This window comes from Carcharhinus amblyrhynchos, chromosome 11 (genome assembly GCF_965287045.1).
Source record: "Carcharhinus amblyrhynchos chromosome 11, sCarAmb.v2.hapA, whole genome shotgun sequence".
Taxonomy (NCBI): domain Eukaryota; kingdom Metazoa; phylum Chordata; class Chondrichthyes; order Carcharhiniformes; family Carcharhinidae; genus Carcharhinus; species Carcharhinus amblyrhynchos.
In genome coordinates this window covers 63,227,635-63,251,846 of record NC_137334.1, presented here as the reverse complement: position 1 = coordinate 63,251,846, position 24,212 = coordinate 63,227,635, and positions in this window count along the sequence as shown.

Sequence of the window (24,212 nt, the reverse complement as noted above, 5' to 3'; positions counted from 1 at the left end):
CTGTGCCCTCTAGTCCTGCTGTCCTTTCTGAGCGGGAAGAATCTCTCTACCTCTACCCTATCCATCCCCTTCATTATCTTTTACATCTCTGTAAGATCCCCCCTCATCCTTCTAAATTCCAACAAGTACAGACCCAGTCTATTTAGTCTCTCTTCAGAGTCTAACCCCCTCATCTCCGACATCAGCCTAGTAAACCTCCTCTGCACTCCCTCCAAGGCCAAAATATTCTTGCGCAAGAGCAGCGACCAAAACTGCACACAGTACTCCAGCTGCGGCCTCACCAGTGCCCTGTACAGTCGCAGCAAGACCTCCCTGCTTTTATATTCTATCCCCCTCGCTATAAAGGCCAGCATCCCATTCGCCTTCTTGATCACCTGCTGCACCTGCAGACTGGGTTTTTGCGACTCATGCACAAGGACCTCCAGGTCCCTCTGCACCGTAGCATGCTGCAGCTTTTCGCCCTTTAAATAGTAATCCCTCCTACTATTATTCCTGCCAAAATGGATAACCTCACACCTGCTAACATTATACTCCATCTGCCAGGTCCTCGCCCACTCGTTCAGCCTATCCAGATCCCTCTGCAGACTTTCCACACCCTCTGCACAATTTGCTTTTCCACTCATCTTCGTGTCATGGAGGAGGACAGAGATCAGAGCAGGGAGGTCCAAAGTTTCCTTTCAGATCTCACAAGAGGATCCCTGCTCCTCCAAGTTCACATGGAAACAAGAGATAAGACATATCTTATTGGGAGTCTTCTGGCCTTGGTGCTGTTCTAAGTAGGTATGGCCTGGATGGGATGTCACTGCTGTTCAAATTTTATCAAACCATTTCGAACCATTTCAATTTTTTCACTCAGACGGTGGTGAGTGTCTGGAACAAGCTGCCAGAGGTAATGTTGGAGGCAGGTATAATTTTGTCCTTTAAAAAGCATTTTGACAGTTATACGGTAAGATGGGTATAGCAAGATATGGGCCAAATATAAGCAATTGGGATTAACTTAGGGGTTTTAAAAAAAAGCATGGACAAGTTGGGCCGAAGGGCCTGTTTCCATGCTGTACACCTCTATGACTATGACTCTATGATTGTCAGTTCCATAAGAACGCTTGTTTCAAACTTATCCCACATTTCAGCAGACTGCATTGATAATTTGCAGTTATTCCTGTTTTACCAGAGGAGCTTATAAAGTCAGCTTAATTGTAGGCCTGAGTCTGATGTTCTTTCACTTATTGAAATGATTGAAACAATAATACATGAGAAATTAGTTACAAAATAATGGCACAGATGAGATGAGCATCTTAAAATTAGTTACAGACAAAATTATTTGGCTAATTACTTTTAAGTCGTGAGGGTGAATTAAGACAAGCTGATTCAATGTTTTAATAATATTTTTCAAATTATTTTAGATTAATAAAGAGGTTAATTTCACTTACTGACTCCACAAACATTTTGCCTCATTTTAAGTTGATGTATATATTTCTTTCCCAGCTGTGGAAGATTAGGATTTGGTTTTCTGTTCTAACAAAAGCAAATATTTCAGAAGCTTGAGATATGATGTAAACGTTCTGGAAATGCTTTGCCAGCCTGGCAGCATCTGTGGAGAGAAAAACAGAGTTGATGCTTCCAGTCCAATGTGACTCTTTTTCAGAATTGATAGATTTTATGCTATTGATATAGAGGTAGTTCAGGTAAAGATAAGAAGGTAGGGGAAAATAAATATCAAAGAGGGCATGAAGCAAGAGGCAAAGAGAGAAGTATTGCTAGTAATAAAGGAACAAAGCATCAGTCCATAGTAGGCGTTAATAGCAGAATAAAACTCGACTCTTGTCTGACAGCAAAAATGTGAAAAAAGACACAAATTAGCATTTGGACGCAAATATTAAATTGGAGGACTGAGTTCATGGTCTCAATTTGTTGAACTCAATGTTGAGTCCAGAAGGCTGTAAAATGCCTGATTGGAAGATAAGATGCTGTTCCTCCAGCCTGCATTAGGCTTCACTGGAACATTATAGTAGGCTGAGGACAGAAATGTGAGCTCGAGAGTGGGACGTTGAATTGAAATGTTGAATGATCAGGCGGTCACGGTCACACTAAGTGGAGGTGTTCTGTAAGGCAGTCACCTAGTCTGTGTTTGGTCTTCCCAATGTAGAGGAGACCACGTTGTGAGAAGCAAATAAGCACAGCCGTTAACATTGTCACCTCACAGCTCCAGGGGCCTGCGTTCAATTTCAGCTTTGGGTGACGATGTGGAGTTTTCACATTCTCCTTGTGCCTGTGTGGTTTCCTCCGGGTGCTCTGATTCCTCCCACGGTCCAAAGATGGGCAGGTTAAGTAGATTGGACATGCTAAATTGCCCCTTAGACTGGAATTTTACCAGCCTCGCCCGCCCCGATTTCATAGCGGGCGTGCCAGTAAAATCAGGGCTTTAGTGTCCAAAAATGTGTAAGGTAGATGGATTTTCCATGATAAATGTGTCGGGTTACAGAGATAGGGTGGTGGAGAGGGTCTGGGTAAGATACTGTCAGAGAGTTGGTGCAGACCCGATGGGCTGAATGGCCTCTTCTGCACTGTAGGGATTCAATGATTCTATGGAGTATGGATAAATCCTGCTGCACCTGAAAGTAACGTTTGGTTGGGCAGTGAGGAGAGAGGAAATAAACTAGCAAATGTTACACCTCCTGTGATCACCTAGGAAGGTGCAGTGGGATAGGAATGATGGGATTCCCCGTGTCTTCATTTTCCACTCCACTGAGCCTGCTGAGTTTTTCCAGCACCTTCTGTTTTTATATTTGATTTTCTGGATTGCTTTCTATCCCCCCTATTCTTTTAAGAAGCTAGTATTCTGAGGAGTACTCTAATCCCAATGCATTTCAAATATTGAGATGACTTCTACAAATATTACTCTCAAATGAGAAGATAAAATATGTGAGTGGATCACGTGAGGAGATGGGGAAATAAGGCATTTAACGCTTTACTATTCTTTTTAAAACTAAACCTGTACTTGAGATTTGCGATTCATTTTATCTCATCCAATATTTGTACACATCAATGATTCATATCCAACTGCTTGCAGATCCTGATTTGAACATCCTTATTATTTGCTTAGTACAATAACAGGTACTGTAGTCTAACATTTCAATATTTGTGTAGAAGGATCAATATCATGTTTAATTTGTCTGAAGGAACCAGTAGACTAGAACAAGACTTTTGGTTCAAGTAATATTATTTGATGCTGATGTTACTCTTATACACTTAACAGTGTATTTTAAAAGGATCTTTAAAATAGCTATTTAAGATATCTACTCTGCTGCTTACTTTTCATCATCAGTGCAAAACTGTATTACAATGATTTTTGTTTTTCCACTGAAATGACCACAATAGATCACAGAACAGCGTTATACAATCAAAAACCGGGGAAATTCGCTAAGGCCTGATATATGGGTACGGGGATCATGATGTGTGATAAAGCACTGCTTTCACACAGGCAGCACACAAACTTCATGCTGCTAACTCATATACATGTTTGCAGCATGCAGCCAGTGTTAAGTGTGCTGTTGCATGGCTGAATGCCTGAGCAGGGTGCGTAAAATCGTGAGAGGCTAGCATGAGTTCAAGACAGCATGCACTAATTAAAACCAGCCAGTGCCTCTTAAAGGGGAGGTGCATTTTGAATGGAGCAGAGCTGATAGCGTATGAGAGTGTTGAACCTTCATATAAAGCATGATTGTGGCACAATGGGAAGAGAGCATGTTTCATGTTCACAGACACAGCACTGTAGACCTTGGTATAGGAAGTGGACAGGAGGAGAGAATTCCTTAATCCACAGGGAAACAAGAGACCCTCCAGTCAGACAGTGCAAAGACAGTGGGAGCAGATAGCTGTGCTGCTCAACGCCAGAGACCTAGCTCCAAGGATACAATGCCACAAGTGGTCACTGTCCACAATTTGAAAGTCACATCCCATTAACAGCATCACTAGCCTTACACACTGCCCAATTTGCCACACACCCTCACTCACCAGCAGTGATTAACATAACTTATCAATTGTACCCCTTACATGCAAAGATTCACCAGACCTTCCTAACACAATAACACTGCTACAAGGTTCACACCCACACCTAAGTTTACACACATCACCAGCTTTTCAGTCATAACAGCCACATCACACACTCACTCCCTCCCATGCACATTCTCACTCACTCTCTCCCACACACACTCACTGACTCTCTCCCACACACACTCACTCCCTCCTACATCACACACCATCTCACTCTCTCCTACACACACACATTCACTCTCTCTTGTACACACTCACTCACTTTTTCCCACACACACACTCACTCACTCTCTCCCACACACGCTCACTCACTTTCTCCCACACACACACTCACTCACTCTCTCCCACACACGCTCACTCACTTTCTTCCACACACACACTCACTCACTCTCCCCCACACACGCTCACTCACTTTCTCCCACACACACACTCACTCACTCTCTCCCCTACATGCTCACTCACTTTCTTCCACACACACACACACACTCACTCTCTCCCACACACACTCAATTACTTTCTTCCACACACACACTCACTCACTCTCTCCCACACACACTCAATCACTCTCTTCCACACACACTCACTCACTCACTCTTACATCACACACTCAATCACTTTCTCCCACACACACTCACTCACTCTTTCCCATACACACTCATTCGTTCTCTCTCATACACACATACTCACACTCTCCCACACACACACATTCACTCCCACCCAAACACTGACTCACTCACTCTCTCCCACACACACTCGCTCACTACCTCCCACGCACACTCACTCACTCTCTCCCACATATATTCACTCACTCTCTCCCACACACTCACTCACTCACTTCCACAATCACTCACTCACTCACTCTCTTCCACACACACTCACTCACTTCCACACTCATTCACTCACTCACTCACTCTCCTCCACACACACTCAATCACTGTCTCCCATACACACTCACTCACTCTCTCCCACACACACATTCACACTCACGCTCTCCCACACTCTCTCACACCCAGATACACACATCCACTCTCTCCCACTCACACACACACATTCTCTCCCACACACACACACTCACTTATCCTTTCCCACTCACACATACACACCCACACATTCACTCGCTCCCGCATTCTCACACGTACACACACGCCTTCTCTCTTTCACACACACACAAATACACTCTCATTTGCTCACTCTCCTCCACATATACTCACTCAGTCACATACTCACCATGGTAGCTTCCTTTCCCAGACCCTGTGGACTCCCCCTCTCCCAGGGCCCCACAGCACCACAAGGACGGGGATGTGGGGGAGGAGGGTGGCGATCGGCCAGGACGGGAAGGGATGGGGGGGCAATCTGCTGTGGAGGCCAACGATCACATAGCGGATGGGGTATGAGATAGTGATAAGGGGGAGGCAGGAACAGGTATCTCTCTTCTGTGCACGCGCGATAGCTGCCTCTACTGTAAATTGCTAGCTCTCTGGCAAGCTTAGGCTCCGCCCCTACCCCTGCCAGCCGGAAACAAATTTTGCATTATTTTTGAACATAGTGGCATAAGATTGGACTTGTGGTCTCGCTGGAAATTTGGATCTGAAACTCTCCCTTTTTCATGCCCTGTCTGGACTTAGAATTTTTTCGGTAAGATCATTCCCCCAAAGTCTTTTGGGCCATGATTCACTCAACATAATCAGGTTAAGCTGGATAAAGATTTTCCAGGTCTGGGAAGGAGAGTCACCTGAGTTAATGAAGTCTGAGAACACTTTTTCCTCTGAGTTCAGTAAAACAAAAGGCCTCCAGGCAAAGGTCTATGTAGATCAAGGAGTAACCCGTCATTGGTTTAAAGCAAGACCAATACGATATGTTTGCAAGAAGAGTTGGCCATGGAATTGAAGAGATTGGAAGAATTGGGCATTACCCTGCCACTTCAATCCGTAGATGGGCAGCACCCATAGCCCCCATGGCAAAGCCTGACAAGACCATCCGCATCTACAGAGTCTACAAATTGACAGCTACTCAGGCTGCCAAGGTAGATGAGTACCCGATCCAAAGACTGAAGACTTGTATGTAAAGCTGACTGGAGGTCGATCTTATACAAAACTGATAGAATGCAGATGTGGTTAGTCACCTTCTTGTGCAAGAGACCATTGCACCACACCCAGTACCACAAGAAATTATTTTGCCATTGAGTTTCTTGGACACGTTGCCAGTCTCAGTGATGCAGATCAAGTACTGAACTACTGGGGATCTACTGGTATCCAAAGTGAGGCACAGAAGTCAAGGAAGTTTTGCATTCATAGAACATAGAACATAGAACACCACAGCACAAACAGGCCCTTCGGCCCACGAGTTGCGCCGATCACATCAACACCTACCAACCTACAGACCTATCTATAACCCTCAATCTCATTAAACCCCATATACTCATCCAGAAGTCTTTTAAAAGACCCCAGCGAGTTCGCCTCCACCACCACTGACGGCAGCCGATTCCATTCACTCACCACCCTCTGAGTGAAAAACTTACCCCTAACATCACTTCTGAACTTCCCTCCTTGCACCTTAAATCTGTGTCCTCTCGTAGCAACCATTTCAACCCGGGGAAATAGCCTCTGAGAGTCCACCCTATCTATTCCTCTCAACATCTTGTAAACTTCTATCAGGTCGCCTCTCAACCTTCGTCTCTCCAGGGAAAAGAGTCCCAGCTCCCTCAACCTAACTTCATAAGGCATGCCTCCCAGTCCAGGCAACATCCTTGTAAATCTCCTCTGTACCCTCTCAATAGCTTCTACATCTTTCCTATAGTGAGGCGACCAGAACTGCGCACAATACTCTAAATGAGGCCTGACAAGGGTCTTATAAAGTTGCAGCATTACCTCCCGACTCCTAAACTCAATCCCTCGATTAATGAAGGCCAGTACACCATACACCTTCTTGACCACCTCCTCCACCTGCGAGGCCGATTTAAGAGTCCTGCGAGGCCGATTTAAGAGATAAATTCATTGAATTTATTGATGCATTTCCACCCATTAAGGAATTGGTGTAAACCTGTGGTGCGTCTGCATATGTCATTGGTGCAGCGTTGGTCCCATGAGATGGACAATGGACTAATGGGTTGAGCGACTTTCTGAAGAGATGAAACCATATTTTGTACAAAAAGATGAGTTGAGTTGCCAAAACAGCATTGTACTTTGGGGAACAAGAGTAATCGCCCCTGTACCAGGAAGAGAGTTTCTCCTGGCTGAATTGCAGAGCGCCCATCCAAGTATGTCTGAGATGAAACTACTCACCAGGGGTTCTGTATGGTGGCCTGGCATTGATGCCGACATTTAGAGCCTGGTCAAGACCTGTGAACAGTGCCAATTGCAACAAAGGTTGCCTGCTGCAGCCCCACTACGCCATTGGGAGTGGCCTGACCAGCCATGGGTATGAGTTTATATTGATTATGTTGGTACATTCATGGGCACAATGATTTTGCTCCTTGTTGATAGACTTTCAAAATGGATAGAAGTGTTTGAGTGAAGTTTTACATGCTCATATGAATCACATGCTACAACTGAGAAATTATGCCAATGTTTTTCCAGGAAATACCTGATGTTGTTGGCTGGGATCTTTTCTACCTCTCCATGTGTATTTCACAGCAGCAGAAGGTGGCATGCCACTCGCTAGCAGCGGGAACTTACAGTCCTGTTATTGTTATTGGGGTTTCCCATTGCACCTCTCGTCACCAGGAAACTTGCTGGTGTGACTGGCAGCAATGTTTCAGCGATAGTATCGGTGAATGGAACACCTTTCGTGAGACTTTTGCCACTCTCAATGGTATAAAGTGCATTGGGACAATGCCTTACCACCCAGTATCCAATCGACTAGCTGAATAAGCCATCCAAACCTTTAAGTTTGGCTTAACAAGGCAGTGAGAAGGGACGCTGGAGACTAGACTCTCATGATTCCTTCTGGGAAATAGGGCCACTCCACAGCAACAACCAGAGTCCCACCAACAAAGTTGTTAATGAACCATTATCTCAGAACAAGGCATAACTTTGTGTTTCCAAATTTGTTAGAGAGGGTAAAGACCAACCAAAACAGTCATGTAAGTCAACAAGGTCATTTTCAATGGATGAGGCAATGTATGTGAGGAATTTTGGAAGTGGGTTTGCTTGGGTTTCTGGAGTCATATCCAAAACCGTGCCCTTATATTGTCAAGTGGACATAGAATGAAAGATCATGTGAAAACATGTAGATTACTTGAGAGAGTGAGAGTTGCCCCAGCAATCAGTATTCATCAGGAGATACATTGCCATCTGGGAATGTTGTCAATGAACTAAACGTTGAAGTACCTGGTCATTTTGTGGCAGCCACAACCAACATATCCATGGAATCAGATAGAACTGAAGTGCTTGTGTCTGAAGAAGCATCTGTCATTGTGGTTTTAGTTGACAGAAATCCTGTGGAAATAAGCCGACACAGGAGTTATGCTGCTCTCTAAGGATTCAAAAAACCCTTGATTTAGTTTATGTTAGACTAAATTCATGTATGAAATGTTTAATTATGTTGGATTGTGTAAATTGAGTAGTGATGTTTGTATGAAAGGACATAGAGGGGGAGGGATGTGGTGATTGTCCCTTTAAGAACTAAGCTGCAGAGTAAAGATCACCTGACCTGGGGAATCAATTGGGGAACAGGGTGGGGGATCACTCTGGTGAGCTCAGCTTTCTGTTCTAGGACTTTCTCTGAAGCTGACTGCAAGCCTCTATAATAATTGTATGTAAATAAATGTCAGATTTGTTACTTACCTAACTGGTGAACCAAACTTATTACATACCACTAACCAGAAATTCAATGAGTTGGTACAATAAAATGAATCGACTTTGAAAATTCTTTTGAAAAAGTGTGTGTTTGGTACTCTCACCTATGAACCCAAAGAGAGCATGTAGAGCGTATAATACACAGCAGGAGCACCCAGAAAAGAACCTCATGTTAAAATGGGCCGTCACTATCTGCATTCTAAATGAGCAGTTGGAGAGAAGCACCAAGCAACTAAAGGAGAAGTAGGTGTGGAGCGGATGCTTCCTCTTGTGGGGCATTCCAGGACAAGAGGTCTTCTTAGGATAAGGGGTAGCAAATTTAAAACAGAGTTGAAGAGAAACTATTTCTCCCAAAAGATTGTGAATCTGTGGAATTCGCTAGTCCAAAGTGTGGTGGATGCTGAGACAGTGAGTAAATTTAAGGAGGAGTTAGACAGATTTTTAATTGGTAACAGGTTGAAGGGTTACGGGGAGAAGGCAGGAAAATGGGTTGAGGAGCAAACCAGCCATGATCAGACTCGATGGGCTGAATGGGCTAATTCTGCTCCTATATCTTATGAACTTGTAAGTTGAAGATTTCTCAGAACAGAACACTACTGCCTAAACTGCAGCAGTTAAGATCTGCAAAAAGAAGCAGGTGTTTGGTACAACCATGGCAAATGGAATTACTTTGCCAAGTGTTGCAGGTCCAAGCCACAGCAACTTGCCACAATGACTAGTCATGTTGCAGCTGGCTACCCCTCCAAGGTTGAGAACTCAGAGTTAATGAACTGGTAGTAAATCGAATCAACCAGAGCACTGAGCCTCTACTGCGAAAATGTCAACTTTGTCGTGATGAAGGTGAAATATTGACAATGTTAAACATCGCTCACAGCAATGCAAAATTTAAAGTCAAAATCAGCACCAGAGCAAAGTGCAACAGATTGTTGAAGATGCTTCCATGGGAAGCAATGGATTCCACTAACAAAATAAATCCCATTGCATATGGTGGATAAACCATACACACGGAAGGCATAGCCACCTCGCACTACACACAGGCTGAGTTTTCATGGAGGTAACCAGGACATCAAACAGCTGCTGAGTCTCTGGTATAACATTGCACTGGAGCCAATTCATCTTAGGCCAAATGTACACACTCTGCAGCATCAAGCTCCAGAGGTGCTGGAATACAATAACCTGTCTGACTGTGATATTATTGGGAAGTTGCCCGTCATATATCACAAAAGGCTGGATGACGTAATATCATCCACTGTTTGTGCTCAAAGTGGAGGACCCCTTTCCATGAAATAGTAGGTTGTCAACCAATTGGCCACAGTGATGAGCCTGGGTGCCATAGTCCCCACAGGTGAGGCTACAGGCTGGGTTTCTGTGATGTTAGTTGTGGTTAAGGAAGACAGCATGATCAGGATCTGTATTGACCTAAATAAAGCACTTCTGAGACTCCATCACCCTATAAAGACAGTTGAACAGGTTATAGCCGGTGTTCCCAAGGCTTATAAAACCTTGGCTGTTCTTGCTAGTGAGTTCCTATGGTCCTACCAAGTGTGCACACCTGCTGCAGGTTTCCCAATGAGGGATGAATTCAATGGAGTAACCCATTGACAATGGTGGGACCATAAGACCCCACCAATGGCCAATGGCAGGCCACCTCCCCCTTGCAAAACACATGGCAAGTTGCCCAATAGATCCTGCAAAGGTTTTCAGCATCTTGGATGAGAAGAGCAGATTTTGGCAAATCCTGCTGGATGAAGAACCTTCAAAACTCACTGTGTTCATGTCTCTGGTGGGTAGATATCGGTTCCTCCTCATGCCTTATGATAGTGAGGTCTTCCAAAAGTCTACGGAAGAACTCTTTGCAGGATAACGCAGTGAAATCATCGTCACTTGTCTGGAGTTGCACAATGCAAGAACATGATGCATGCCTGTGTCTGGTTGTCAGTAGATACAAAGCCATACCATGATAAATGTGGATTCAGGGTGAACCAGATTCACTATTTGGGCCATCTACTGACAGCCAATAATACGAAGTCAGATATGGACAACAGCCTTATGGCCAATGTCCACCCCCAAAGAACAAGCATGGTCTGCAGTGCTTTCTTAGTATGACAAATTATCAAACTTCATTCCCTGTTACAGTGAGGTAATTAGAACCCTCCATCAGCTTCTCCATCATTGATTAAGAAGGTAGAAGCACATGGAATTCAAGGAAACTTGGTGAGATTGAACTGAAACTCACTTAATAATAGGACACCAAGGGTAGAAAGCTATTTGAGTATCATGAAGCAAGTATCCAGCGGTGTACCACAAGGATCAGTACTGAGTTCCTTATTGTTTGCTTTATATATATGGATAAAAATGTGGGGATATTAATAAATAAGATTGCAGATGACACCATGGTTGGTAGGGTGGCTAATAGTGAAGAAGTAGTTGTAGATTACACAAAGATATAGATGGATTGGTCAGATGGGCAGAGCAGTAGCATGGTATTTAACCCTGATAAGTGCGAGATAATGTACTTTGGAAGAGGTTAACAGAACACGGGAGTATTTAATCAATGGCAGGACAGATGGAAGCTCAGAGGAACAGATTGATCGTGGGATACTCATTCGCAGATCCCTGAAGGTGGCAGAGCAGGTGAATAGAGTAGTTAAGAAGGCATATGGGACACCTCCATTTATCAGTTGTGTCATAGAGATAAGAGCATGGAGGCTATGTTGGAGCAGTACAGAACGTTGTTTAGGCCACAGCTGGAGTACTAAGGGCAGTTCTGTTCTCCTCACTGGAGGGAGTATAAAGGAAATTCACCAGGATGTTGCCTGGGATGGAACATTTGAGCTATTAGGAGAGACTGAATAAACTTGGATTGTTTTCTTTAGAGCAGGGAAAGCTGAGGCCGGACATGATTGAGGTGTCAAAAAATATGAGCGGTATGGACAGGGTGAATGGGAAGCAGCTGTTCCCCTTGGCTGAGGGGTTCAATCATAAAGGGATATTATTTTAGGATGAGGGACAGGAGATTCAAAGGGGATTTGAGAAAAATATTTTCACTCAGAGAGTGGTGGGAATCTGGAATGCACTGCCCGGGAAGGTAGTGGAGGACGGAAACCTTACCACTTTAAAAAGTAGCTGGATGAGCACTTGAAATATCATAACATTCGAGGATATGGGACAAGTGCTGGAAAATGGGACTAGTGTGACTTTAGTGGCAGTTATTATTGGTGCAAACTTGATGGTCTGAAGGGCCTTTTCTGTGCTGTATAACTCCATGACTCTATGAGCAGGATGTAGAATGGTGTTGGCGGGAGCACCACTCTGCTGCATTAACAAACTCAAACATTCGATGATGAGGTCCTAAAGTGTGAATATAGGGAGTTAGGCAGAAGGCTAATTTCAAAGGTAGTAATTTCAGGACTACTACCGCTGCCACTGAGAGTATGAATAGGATGATTAGGCAGATGAATGCATGGCTTGAGAACTGGTGCAGGGGGCAGAGATTTAGATTTTTGGATCATTGGGATCTTTTCTGGGGAAGGGCTGACCTATCCAAGAGGGACAGGTTACATCTGAAGCGGAGGGAGACTAACATCCTGTTGGGAAGATTTGCTAGACCCCCTCATAAGAACATAAGAACATAAGAAATAGGAGCAGGAGTAGGCCATGTAGCCCTTCGAGCCTGCCCCGCCATTCAATAAGATCATGGCTGATCTGAAGTGGATCAGTTCCACTTTCCCGCTTTCTCCCCATAACCCTTAATTCCCTTGTCTGTCAAAAACCTATCTACCCGTGACTTAAATATATTTAGCGAGGTAGCCTCCACCACTTCAAGGGGCAGAGAATTCCAGAGATTCACCACCCTTTGAGTGAAGAAGTTCCTCCTCAACTCCGATCTAAACTGCACCCCCCCCCCCTTATCTTGAGGCTGTGCCCTCTAGTCCTCCTATCCTTTCTAAGCAGGAAGAGTCTCTCTACCTCTACCCTATCCATCCCCTTCATTATCTTATACGTCTCTATAAGATCCCCCCTCATCCTTCTAAACTCCAACGAGTACAGACCCAGTCTATTTAGTCTCTCTTCATTGTCCAACCCCCTCATCTCCGGTCTCAGCCTAGTGAACCTCCTCTGCACTCTCTCCAAGGCCAATATATCCTTGCGCAAGTGCGGCAACCAAAACTGCACACCATACTCCAGCCGTGGCCTCACCAGTACCCTGTACAGTTGCAGCAAGACCTCCCTGCTTTTATATTCTATCCCCCTCGCTATAAAGGCCGGCATTCCATTCACCTTCTTGATCACCTGCTGCACCTGCAGACTGGGTTTTTGCGATTAGTGCACAAGGAGCCCCAGGTCCCTCTGCACCGTAGCATGCTGCAGCTTTTCGCCCTTTAAATAGTAATCCCTCCTACTATTATTTCTGCCAAAGTGGATAACCTCACACTTGCTAACATTATACTCCATCTGCCAGGTCCTCGCCCACTCACTCAGCCTATCCAGATCCCTCTGCAGACTTTCCACACCCTCCACGCAATTTGCTTTACCACTCAACTTCGTGTCATCAGCAAATTTCGACACCCTACACTCAGCCCCCTCCTCCAGATCATCTATATAAATGGTAAATAGCTGAGGCCCCAGCACCAATCCCTGCAGCACTCCACTAGTCACCAAGAAAGGTTTAAGTTAGTTTGGGAGGGGGATGGGATCCAAAACAGTAGGGAGACAGAAGAGAAGTTTGAGAATACAAGTTAAAGAGAGTACATTAAGTAGTAAAGCAGTGTCAGTAATCCTAGTACCAGATTGATCAGGCAAAAGCATTACAGAGAGCAAGGGAAGTCCTGATTAAACAGCATTTATTTTAATGCAAGAGGCCTGACGGGCAAGGCAGATGAACTCAGGGCATGGATAGGTACGTGGATTGGGATATTATAGTAATTACTAAAACATGGCTAAGGGAGGGGCAGGACTGACAGCTCAATGTTCCAGGGTACAGATGTATAGAAAAGATAGAACAGGAGGCGAGAGAGGAGAGGGAGTTGCACTTTTGATTAGGGAAAGCATCACGGCTGTACTGAGAGAGGATATATCCAAGGGTTTGGACACTGAGTCTAAATAGATAAAACTGAGAAATAAGAAGGGGGAAATCACTTTGATAGGGTTGTATTATAGGCCCCTAAATATTCAGCGGAAAATAGGGTGGTAATAGTCAGAGATTTTAACTTTCCCAACATTGACTGGGACAGTCATAGTATTCGAGGGTTGGATGGACAGAAATTTGTATTCAGGAGAAATTTTTCATTCAGTATGTGGATGGCCCAACTAGAGAGGGAGCAAAACTTGACATCCTCTTGAGAAATAAGGAAGGGCAGGTGACAGGAGTGTTAGTGACGGTTCACTTTGAGGCCAGTGACCATAATTCTATTGGTTTAAAGATAGGTGTTTTGGTGAATAAGGCAAAGGAGAATCCAAAGAATTTCTACAAATACATAAAGGGCAAAAGAGTAACAAGGAATGGAGTAGGGCCTCTTAGGGATCAACGAGGTCATCTATGTGTGGATCCACAAGAGATGGGTGAGATCCTAAATGAATATTTCTCATCAGTATTTACTGTTGAGAAAAGCATGGATGTTAGGGAACTTGGGGAAATAAATAGTGATGTCTTGAAGTGTATCCCAGGACATTGTGGGAAGCCAGGGAGGAAATTGCGGTTCCCCTAACCGAGATGTTTGAATCATCGATTGTCACAGGTGAGGTACCTGAAGATTGGAGGGTGGCAAATGTTGTGGCTTTGTTTAAAAAGGGCTATAGCGAACATTAGCTGAGTTTCTGGATTAATAGTCAAGCAATAATACCACTAGGCCATCACACCCCCATTTCTATTTAAATAGAAAAGGAAACAGCATCAGGTTCTTGCTGATCCATACTCAGGGTGAAGTAAATGTCTGCCTAACATGAAGGGCACCACAGTAATTGAAAAGCAGAAGAAACACTTTGCTTCACATGGAATTCCCCAGAAGATGCTGAAAGACAACACCTAGCAGTTTCTCAAGAGATCTCAAGGACTCTGCACCCACATGAGACTTTGAACACATTACTAGCAGCACCCTCTTACCCACAGTCAAACAGTTTGGCAAAGCAGGTGGCACATTCAGTAAAACACCTCCTCAAAAAATCTCTGTCACGACATGGATTTCTATGCCACAGTATATCTGCAAAATTTGCCAAGACAGGGCTTGCCCTCGTCAGGACAGAGAATGTTCTCCAGATGCACCAGAACCATAATCCCTGTCACCAAGACCCTTCTGCAACTCAGAGTAAAAACAAATGTGGGGGGAGCCCTCACGAAACAGCAACAAAGAGGGGAAAGGTACTACACTCGCAATGCCTACAGACTCTGCACTCTAGATCCGGGCTAAACAGTCAGAATGCAGATCACAAATGGCTATCACAAACACGCAGTGTTCCACACCAATGCTCCCAACCAAGCATCTATGTAGCTGCCTCGGATTATGTTTTCTATGTCAGGAATCAGCTTTATTTGTTACAGGTACCCAAACCAGCACCATCAACTGTCTCAGGTCTCAACACATTGAGTCCACAATCTACACCCTTTGCACTGGAAGAGATTTAACCCTCTCCAAACACCAAGCCAACAAACCCTACAGCCACTGTGCTCACCCGCATACTGCCCTGTGCCATCACCCTGTGGATAACAATCCCAGTGCACCCCAGTACAACTGATGCAATTATAACTCAGGGTACCTGGACAGACCAAACTCCAAGTTAAAAGACTATGAACTGACTTTGTGTATATGGGCTTTTTTTTTAGAAGAGGGGGAAAAAAACATGTTGGGCTTTGTGCCAGGTATTAAGGCCCAAATTTGTGCTCTGCAAATAGTTAATGGTCTGTCACTGCCATCTAACATTGGAATTTATATGCCAGTATGGGTCATCCCAACTAAAACAGGGAAGATGTAGACTGTGTTCATGCGTATGTTGTGATGAACTAAACACAGGAAGTGATATGACAGCAGCATGGGACTTCTTCCCAGTATGGCCACACACTCAGCTTGTAAGTGTTGCTAAAGTAAACCACTTCTTTTGTTCGTCTTTTGTCATCATTTCCATACAACCCAAAAACTTTACAACCTTTACTAAATTGGTGTCCAAGGCATCAGAATTGTGCATGTATCTTGTGGAAACATTTTGGACACAAAAACTACTTCAACAGTGCTGCAAGTTCCTAGCCCGAGGCCTCTATCTACAAAGTGAAGGATCATAGCTGCTTTTTTTCAAAATCCTCATCAACTTGTCCTGTCTCCTTCTTAGATGTGTGTATGTAAACCTAAGTGGTCTCTTGGTTCCTGTATTTTCTTTAATTTTGCACCATTTCATTTATAATGCATCTCTTCCTTTTTTCTTCCAAATTTAATAATTTGATCTATTTGCTAATTTTTTGTGCCAAAAGTTAAAATGAAACTTCAATAATATTATGTTCAAATAGATAAAGCATTTCCACACTGAGACAATTTGTTTTTAATTAATATTATCATTCGACCATCTTTGAATATTTCCAATACAGTGCCTATTGTAGCTAGAATTACGATTTAGTTCTGTCAAATCAGATTTCTCAGTTTATTGTGTAACTTCACAAGATCAGACACCACCAGAATGATTAATGAGGTTTGAAAGGGAGAAGCAAGAGTCGTGGGCCAAGATTTGAAGTTTAAGTAAGGAAACTTCAAAAAGAAGAGGACTAGTCGAGCAGATATCCTAAATGAATATTTGTCATCAGTGTTCACTGTGGAGCAAAGCATGGATGTTAAGGAACTTGGGGAAAGAAATAGTGATGTCTTGAGGAGTGTACATATTACAGAGAAGGAGGTGCTGCAAGTCCTAAAGCGCATCACGGTAGATAAATCTCTAGGACCTGATGAAGTGTATCCCAGGGCATTGTGGGAGGCTACGGAGAAAATTATGGATCCTCTAGCAGAGATATTTGAATCATCGATGGTCACGGGTGAGGTGCCTGAAGATTGCAGGGTGGTAAATGTTGCGCCTTTGTTTAAAAAAGGCTGCAGGGAAAAGCCTGGAAGCTATAGGCCGGTGAGCCTCATATCTGTGATGGGTAAGTTGTTGGAAGGTATTTTGAGAGTCAGGATCTAAAGGCATTTAAAGATGCGAGGACTGATTAGGGACAGTCACCATGGCTTTGGGTAAGATGGGTATAAAGGGATAAGGGCCAAAAGTGGGCAATTGGGACTAGTTTAGGTGTTTAAAAAAAGCACAGCATGGACAAATTGGGCCGAAGGGTCCATTTCCATGCTGCAAATCTCTATAACTTTATGACTACATTGTAAACTGGGCTGTAGTGTAAACCTACAGACAAACAGTGCAAATTATTTCACAAACTATTTGATGCAATACTATTGTCTAGAAAAATTAGGCACTTCACCCATTTTGGATATCCAAAAAACACTAAATCCAGTTACCCTAAATTATGAGATGAACAGAAGTACAAGACTCAGTTCGAGGTTCAACCCAATTTTATTAATAGGTTCAATTAACACTGAGTTACTTTTTCCCAAATTATCTTAACATTATTTTCCTAAGATTCTAATACGACCCGTGCCAATGAACTTGACCAAGCCGTTGGTCCGATTCTCTGAGCCTCTGCCATCTCAGGGTTGTTGTCTGCGAAGATGATTCTCGTACACCCTCTTCCATCCATCTCTGGGTTGTCACCGAATCTTATCTGTGGTCTTCACTGCGAGTTGAGTTGTGTCTTTGCTAGGTGTGGCATCCAGATGTCCCTTCTTATCCCCCTCTTCATACCCTTACAGAAGATTCTCCGGCTTCCAGCCAATGAGATTACTGGATGGGGGTCACAGCACTCAAAGATGTTGCAAATTCCACATTTGGAGGAAGCTAGATACGTCCTAGATGCCATCGTCAGGTATGCATTTTCCACACAGCCCCTCCAAATAAGGCTGTGGTAGGAACTCTAGGCACCAGAGAGTCTGGGCAAAACAAAGGAATACACAAACTATCTGCCAAATATAATCAGGATGAAGTCCTTCTGATCTCTGCTGTTGGGACTTGCCCTGACCTGTATTGTTTCTGGCCTTGGCCTGTCTGTGTTCCGAGTGATCCTTGCTGTTTGCTGCAGTAATTTAATTTAGTGTCTGATTGACCATTGAGCCTACAATTCAGGCTATTGGTCTTCTGGCCACAATACAAAATCAGAACATGTTAATGGTCATAAGGATGCCAAGGCTTTAGAGAGGATGCAGAAACAATTTAATATACTTGTACTGAGAATCAGTAACTTCAGTGATATGGAGAGAGTGGAGAAGCTAGGATAATGGAGGGCAGAGGAGGACTAGTTGAAAACTCTGTCAAACAGTTGGGACAGGCATAATGGGCCAAATGGATTTCTTTTGTGCTGTGTCATTCTATGATTCTGTATCCTGAAAAAGGTGAAGGACCTACCTGTGCATTTACGCTACCTTAGTCAAAAAACAGAGTTAGAGATAGTATTAAGTTAACAAAAAAAAAGCATGTGCAACACAAAGGAAAATGAAAATGCAGCAGTGTGGGATAGAGGCAACAAAGGATACAGAGTATTAAAAAGGTGCTAATGCTCAGTCCAGCTCTCAGTGCTGTAGAGGAGTATGCTACTGACAATTGTTCTGTACATTTAGATTTTTGTTGATTTGCAGAGATCTTTGATGTCAACCACTTGCTGCCATAATTTGTAGAATGCTGAACTGGTGCAGCTGTTCCAGTGTTTGATCACTTCATCAATGGTGGCCTTTTGAGAGGGGTAACTTCCAAGGTTTAGGGTCTCCGTGTCAACATGTATGAGTTGTAGAGTGTTTGGCCGTCCTGGTGTGGGTTGATATGTGAGTTTCATTTCAGCAAAATTCAAGGACAGACCAATGCCGCCGTTTTGCATCTACATTCATTGTGATAACATGGCGCAAATCCGTGTGAGATCTAGAAAACGAGAATCTCACTGGCTCCAGATTCAAAACTTTGGCTCTCTCCTCTCTCCACAGATGCTGTCAGACCAGCTGAGATGTTCCAGCAATTTCTGTTTTTCTTTCAAAGTTGCTGTTCCTCCCACCACTTTGCCTTTCAAACTGGGGAAGTGGTGGGACAGTAGTATTATCACTGGACTAGGAATCCAGAGACTTGGATAATGGGACGTGGGTTTGAATCCCACCATGGCAGTTGGTGAAATTTAAATTTATAAAAATCTGAAATTATGGGTGGGATTTTACAGTCTCGCTCCAGCAAGACTGGAAATTCCCACCCAAGTTCAATGGACGTTTCCATTGCCCACTCCTCAACCACTCCAATTCCATGGCAGGCAAAGCGGTAGAGTTTTGGCATATAAGTCTAACAATGACCATTGTTGATTGATTATCATAAAAAACCCATCTGGTTCTCCTTTAGAGAGGGAAATCTGTTTTCCTTACCCAGTTTGGCCCATATGTGACTTCAGACCCACAGTGATGTGGTTGACTCTTAAAATGCCCTCAGTTCAAGGAAAATTATAGTTGGGCAATAAATACTGGCACAGCTAACGACACTTACATCCCATGAATGAATTTAAAAAATTAGCTTCCCAATTCATCCTGAGCTGGAGCTGTAGGTTCACTGCTGCTGCAGCGGCCATTTTTACTCAGTTTTTTTCTTTATCGTTCACTAATTTGGGTTGAATTTTCTTAAGCATTTAGCTTGTTTATAATTTTTGGGCTTTACAGACAGACAGGTGCTGCCACCCTATTGTGTTTTGTGATTCCCAAAAATTCAAAGTAATTACACTTCTAAATGCAAATTATGGAGTTCCATCAAATGGATGGAATCAAATTCTCTGATCGCACCATGTGCCAGGAGCTGATAGATTGTTAGTTCAACACACGGACTGCAGTGCAGTAGTGTGTCACATGACACTCCGGATACTTATACATATGCACAAACAGGTGGTTCCTAAATCGTGTTGAAATAGTATAATAATATGACAGTACTCTTGCCAGAAGAATATTGGAAATGCAATCACGCTATGCATAATTTTCCAATGATTTAAAATCTTGGTTGGAAAATCTTGCAAACAGTTACTCGGATTTTGGATATGTAATCCCAATGTGAGACAGTAAAATTGGAAATTTGACCCCACTAGACCTTGAAGGGGTTAGGATTATTCAGCACTGCCGCCTCACAGTGTCAGGGACCTGGGTTTGATCGCTGTCTGTGCAGCGTCTGCACGTTCTCTCTGTGTCTGTGTGGGTTTCCTCGGGGTGCTCCGGTTTCCACCCACAGTCCAATGGACATGCTGATTAGGTGCATTGACCATGTTAAATTCTCCCTCACTGTGCCCAAACAGATGCTGGAGCGTGGCGACTAGAGGATTTTCACAGTAACTTCATTGCAGTATTAATGTAAATTTATTTGTGACAGCAATAAATAAACTTAAAAATAAATAGCTAGATCTTTTAGGTAACCGCAGGTTTGACACCAAGATGCATGTTGTCTCCTTAGGCTCACCAAGCCTACTTGTGACACCAATAAATAAACTCTAAAACTTTGAGACGTTAAAGATTTTCTTCTGCAGCCCAGAATTCTTTTGTGCAAAAGTGGAATTTTAATTTAAGGTAGACACAGGCATATGTTGTGTTGTTCACTTATAGTACTTATGTGGATTTTGATGTAGCTGTTGTAATCCAGCAAACAATGATCCCTTGATTGCCAGTTACCTTCAGACCAATTTGGAACCATACTCCTTGAGGGCAAAGCAAGTGGAATATTTGCAGTGTTGATTGGGCTCCGGGATGAGGTAGTTACTGATTTAGGAGATTGAAAAAGCCCCCATGTCAGACACAGTTAGCCTGAGCCTGTTATATTGGGTTGAGAGAGTTCAACAGTTGGTTTCTCAGTGGCTAAGATGAAGAATCTTAAGCATGATGATGAGTAGTTTGTAAGGCAAAGTTTTTTAATTGGCAATCTGAATGTCGTAGTTTTAAAGTTTAAAACTTTTACATATCCTAAGTATAAAACCTGGAATGAACCAACATGACAAGGTACAGTTTTAATCATGTTTTTCATACGAAAAAACTTTTGTTGATAAACTCAAGAGTGATAACTTGGTGTTGTTTTATCAATACAGCTGAAGACGGGGAAATGAAAAAAACACATTTTTCATCAAAGAGTCCAGTCTTTCTGTGAGGAAATTGTTTCGTAAATAACTGAAAGTGGCTTTAAAAATCTATACGGAGCTATTTACCAGTTTCATTAATGCCTTATCAGTGATTATTGTAACATTTAAAAGCTATTAAAACTGTTTAGTTGAACTCTTGCACCCTAAAAATATATCAATCTTAATTTAAGGGCCCCCTTGATTGGTCCACAAACATGCACAATTGATATAAACTTTGGTATGGTGATAAATTTGATCTGTGGGAGTGACCTGTTTGTGGACTGACTTCAAGAATGATCTTCAGGCGAGTGTACAAGAGTATGAAAGCTTGATCTGAGCTGGCTGCAATCTGAATCTAAAACTCATTCCTGTTTTTTGCTGATTTGGACAACTCGAGGAGAATTGCAATGAAAACCATGCGCAACCTAGTGGAAATTCCAGGTCTCTGAAACATTATTGATCTCGCAAAGAAAAGAAACCACCAGCATCTGCCCCCCACCCACCCCCCCAACCCCCTCCCTCCACCACCCCAAACACTAGAAACCACCCTCTCAGAAGAACATCCCAGATCACATAAAACTTATACGCCAGAATTCTAACCACTCCCCCACCACGGGAATCGGAGCGGATGAGCTGTGGGCAATGGGAAGGTCCATTGAACCTGGGTGGGACTTTCCAGTCTCGGGCCAAGTGAGGCAGTAAAATCCAACCCATAAAATCCTAACAGGATTAGATAGCATATATTCAGAAAGAATGTCCTCGATGGTAGGTGTCCAACTAGGGCTCATGGTTTGAGGATAAAGGGTAAGTCTTTTCGAACTGATGTGAGGAGAAATTTCTTCACCTAGAAAGTGGTGAATCTGTGGAATTCGCTACCACAGAGAGTAGTTGAGACTAAAACGTTATGCATTTTCAAGAAGGAATTAGATATAGCTCTTGGGGCTCAAGGGGCCAAGGGATTTGCGGGGGGGAGGCAGGATCAGAGTATTGAATTTGATGATCAGCCATGATCGTAATGAATGGTGGAGCAGACTCAAAGGGCTGAATGGCCTACTCCTTCTTCTATTTTCCATGTATGTTTCTCTATATCATGATGAATTAGTTTTTGCTCTGAAACTATTTACCAACAGACAAGGCATTATAGGCAACAGGTTATGTATTTATCTAGAATAAGTTATACTAATAAACAGATTTGAATGCAGTTACTAAAGGGGATATGTGTTTATTACTTCTCAATCATTAAAACATTTTTGGTAGAAATATTATTAAAGACACAAAACTCCATGGGTTACTTGCCAGTTGTGTTGAGATTGAATCCTCTAGCACTTGATTAATGATTGAATTTTTGCGTCAGAACCCCAGCACTAGTGTCAAATAAGGATCCCGATCCCACGCAGTGTTGGAAACAGTAAGGGGTCTCACAACACCAGGTTAAAGTTCAACAGGTTTATTTGGTAGCATGAGCTTTTGGAGCGCTGCTCATTCGTAAGGTGAATTCTTTGACCATTCCTTCATTCACCTAATAAAGGAGCAGCGCTCTGAAAACCCGTGCTACCAAATAAACCAGTCCAACGCCAGCATCTCCACATCATGTGTTGGGAACAGTCACCTGGCAAAGGTTTTCTGAGTGGCTGAGATCTTTGTGGGCACAGTGAGGGGGTGACACTGCAGGTAAAGAGGGAATGAGTGACTGCCACACAGAGTAAAAGTACTAGGTGGATAGTGCAGGAATCCCCCAACTATATCTCCCTCTCTAACAGATTTCATAAGAACATAAGAACATAAGAAATAGGAGCAGGAGTAGGCCATCTAGCCCTTCGAGCCTGCCCCGCCATTCAATAAGATCATTGCTGATCTGTCGTGGCTCAGTTCCACTTTCCCGCCCTCTCCCCATAACCCTTAATCCCCTCTCTTAAAAACCCATCAACCCTCTTCTTAAAAATATTTAGCGAGGTAGCCTCCACCACTTCAACAGGCAGAGAATTCCAGAGATTCACCACCCTTTGAGTGAAGAAGTTCTTCCTCAACTCCGTTCTAAACTGCCCCCCCTTTATCTTGAGGCCGTGCCCCCTAGTCCTACTGTTCTTTCTGAGCGGGAAGAGTCTCTCCACCTCTATCCTATCCATCCCATTCATCATCTTATACGTCTCAATGAGATCTCCCCTCATTCTTCTAAACTCTAACGAGTACAAGCCTAGTTTATTCAGCCTCTCCTCATAGCTCAACCCCCTCAACTCCGGCATCAGCCTAGTAAACCTCCTCTGCACTCCCTCCAAGGCCAAAATATCCTTGTGTAAGTACGGTGCCCAAAACTGCACACAGTACTCCAGCTGCGGCCTCACCAATGCCCTATACAGCCGCAGCAAGACCTCCCTACTTTTATATTCAATCCCCCTCGCTATGAAGGCCAGCATCCCATTCGCCTTCCTGACCACCTGCTGCACCTGCAAGCTGGGTTTTTGCGACTCATGCACAAGGACCCCGAGGTCCCTCTGCACCGCCGCCTGCTGCAGTTTTTCTCCACGTAAGTAATAGCCTGTTTTGTAATTTCCTGTTTTGGATACTACTGGAAGAGATAGTTTCTCAGGGAAAGCAGCAACAGCCAAGTTTATGGCACCATGAATGGGTGAGCTGCAGAGTGGGGGAGGAAAATAGAGTGGAAGAGTAATCATGTGAGGGGATTCTATTGTAAAGAGAATAGATAAGGTGGCACATTGAATAGCACCAGGGACCCAGGTTACTTCCCGGCTTGCGTCACTGTCTGTGTGGAGTTTGCACATTCTCCCTGTGTCTGCGGGGGATTCCTCCAAGTCCTTTGGTTTCCTCCCACAGTCCAAAAGACGTGCCGGTTAAGTGCATTGGCCATTATAAATTCTCTCTCGGTGTACCCGAACAGGCGCCAGAGTGTGGAGACTAGTTTCACAGTAACTTCATTGCAGTTTTAATGTCAGCCTATTTGTGACAATATTAAAAATTGAAAAGCTTAGATAGACATTTATGTGACTGCAGATTTGACACCAAGATGGCATGTTGTCTCCCTGGTGGCAGGATCAAGTATGTCACTGAGCAGCCCCCCTCACCCCATCCCCATAACCCCACACATTTACCGTGGCTAATTAGAACATAGAACATAGAACATTACAGCACAGAACAGGCCCTTCGGCCCACGA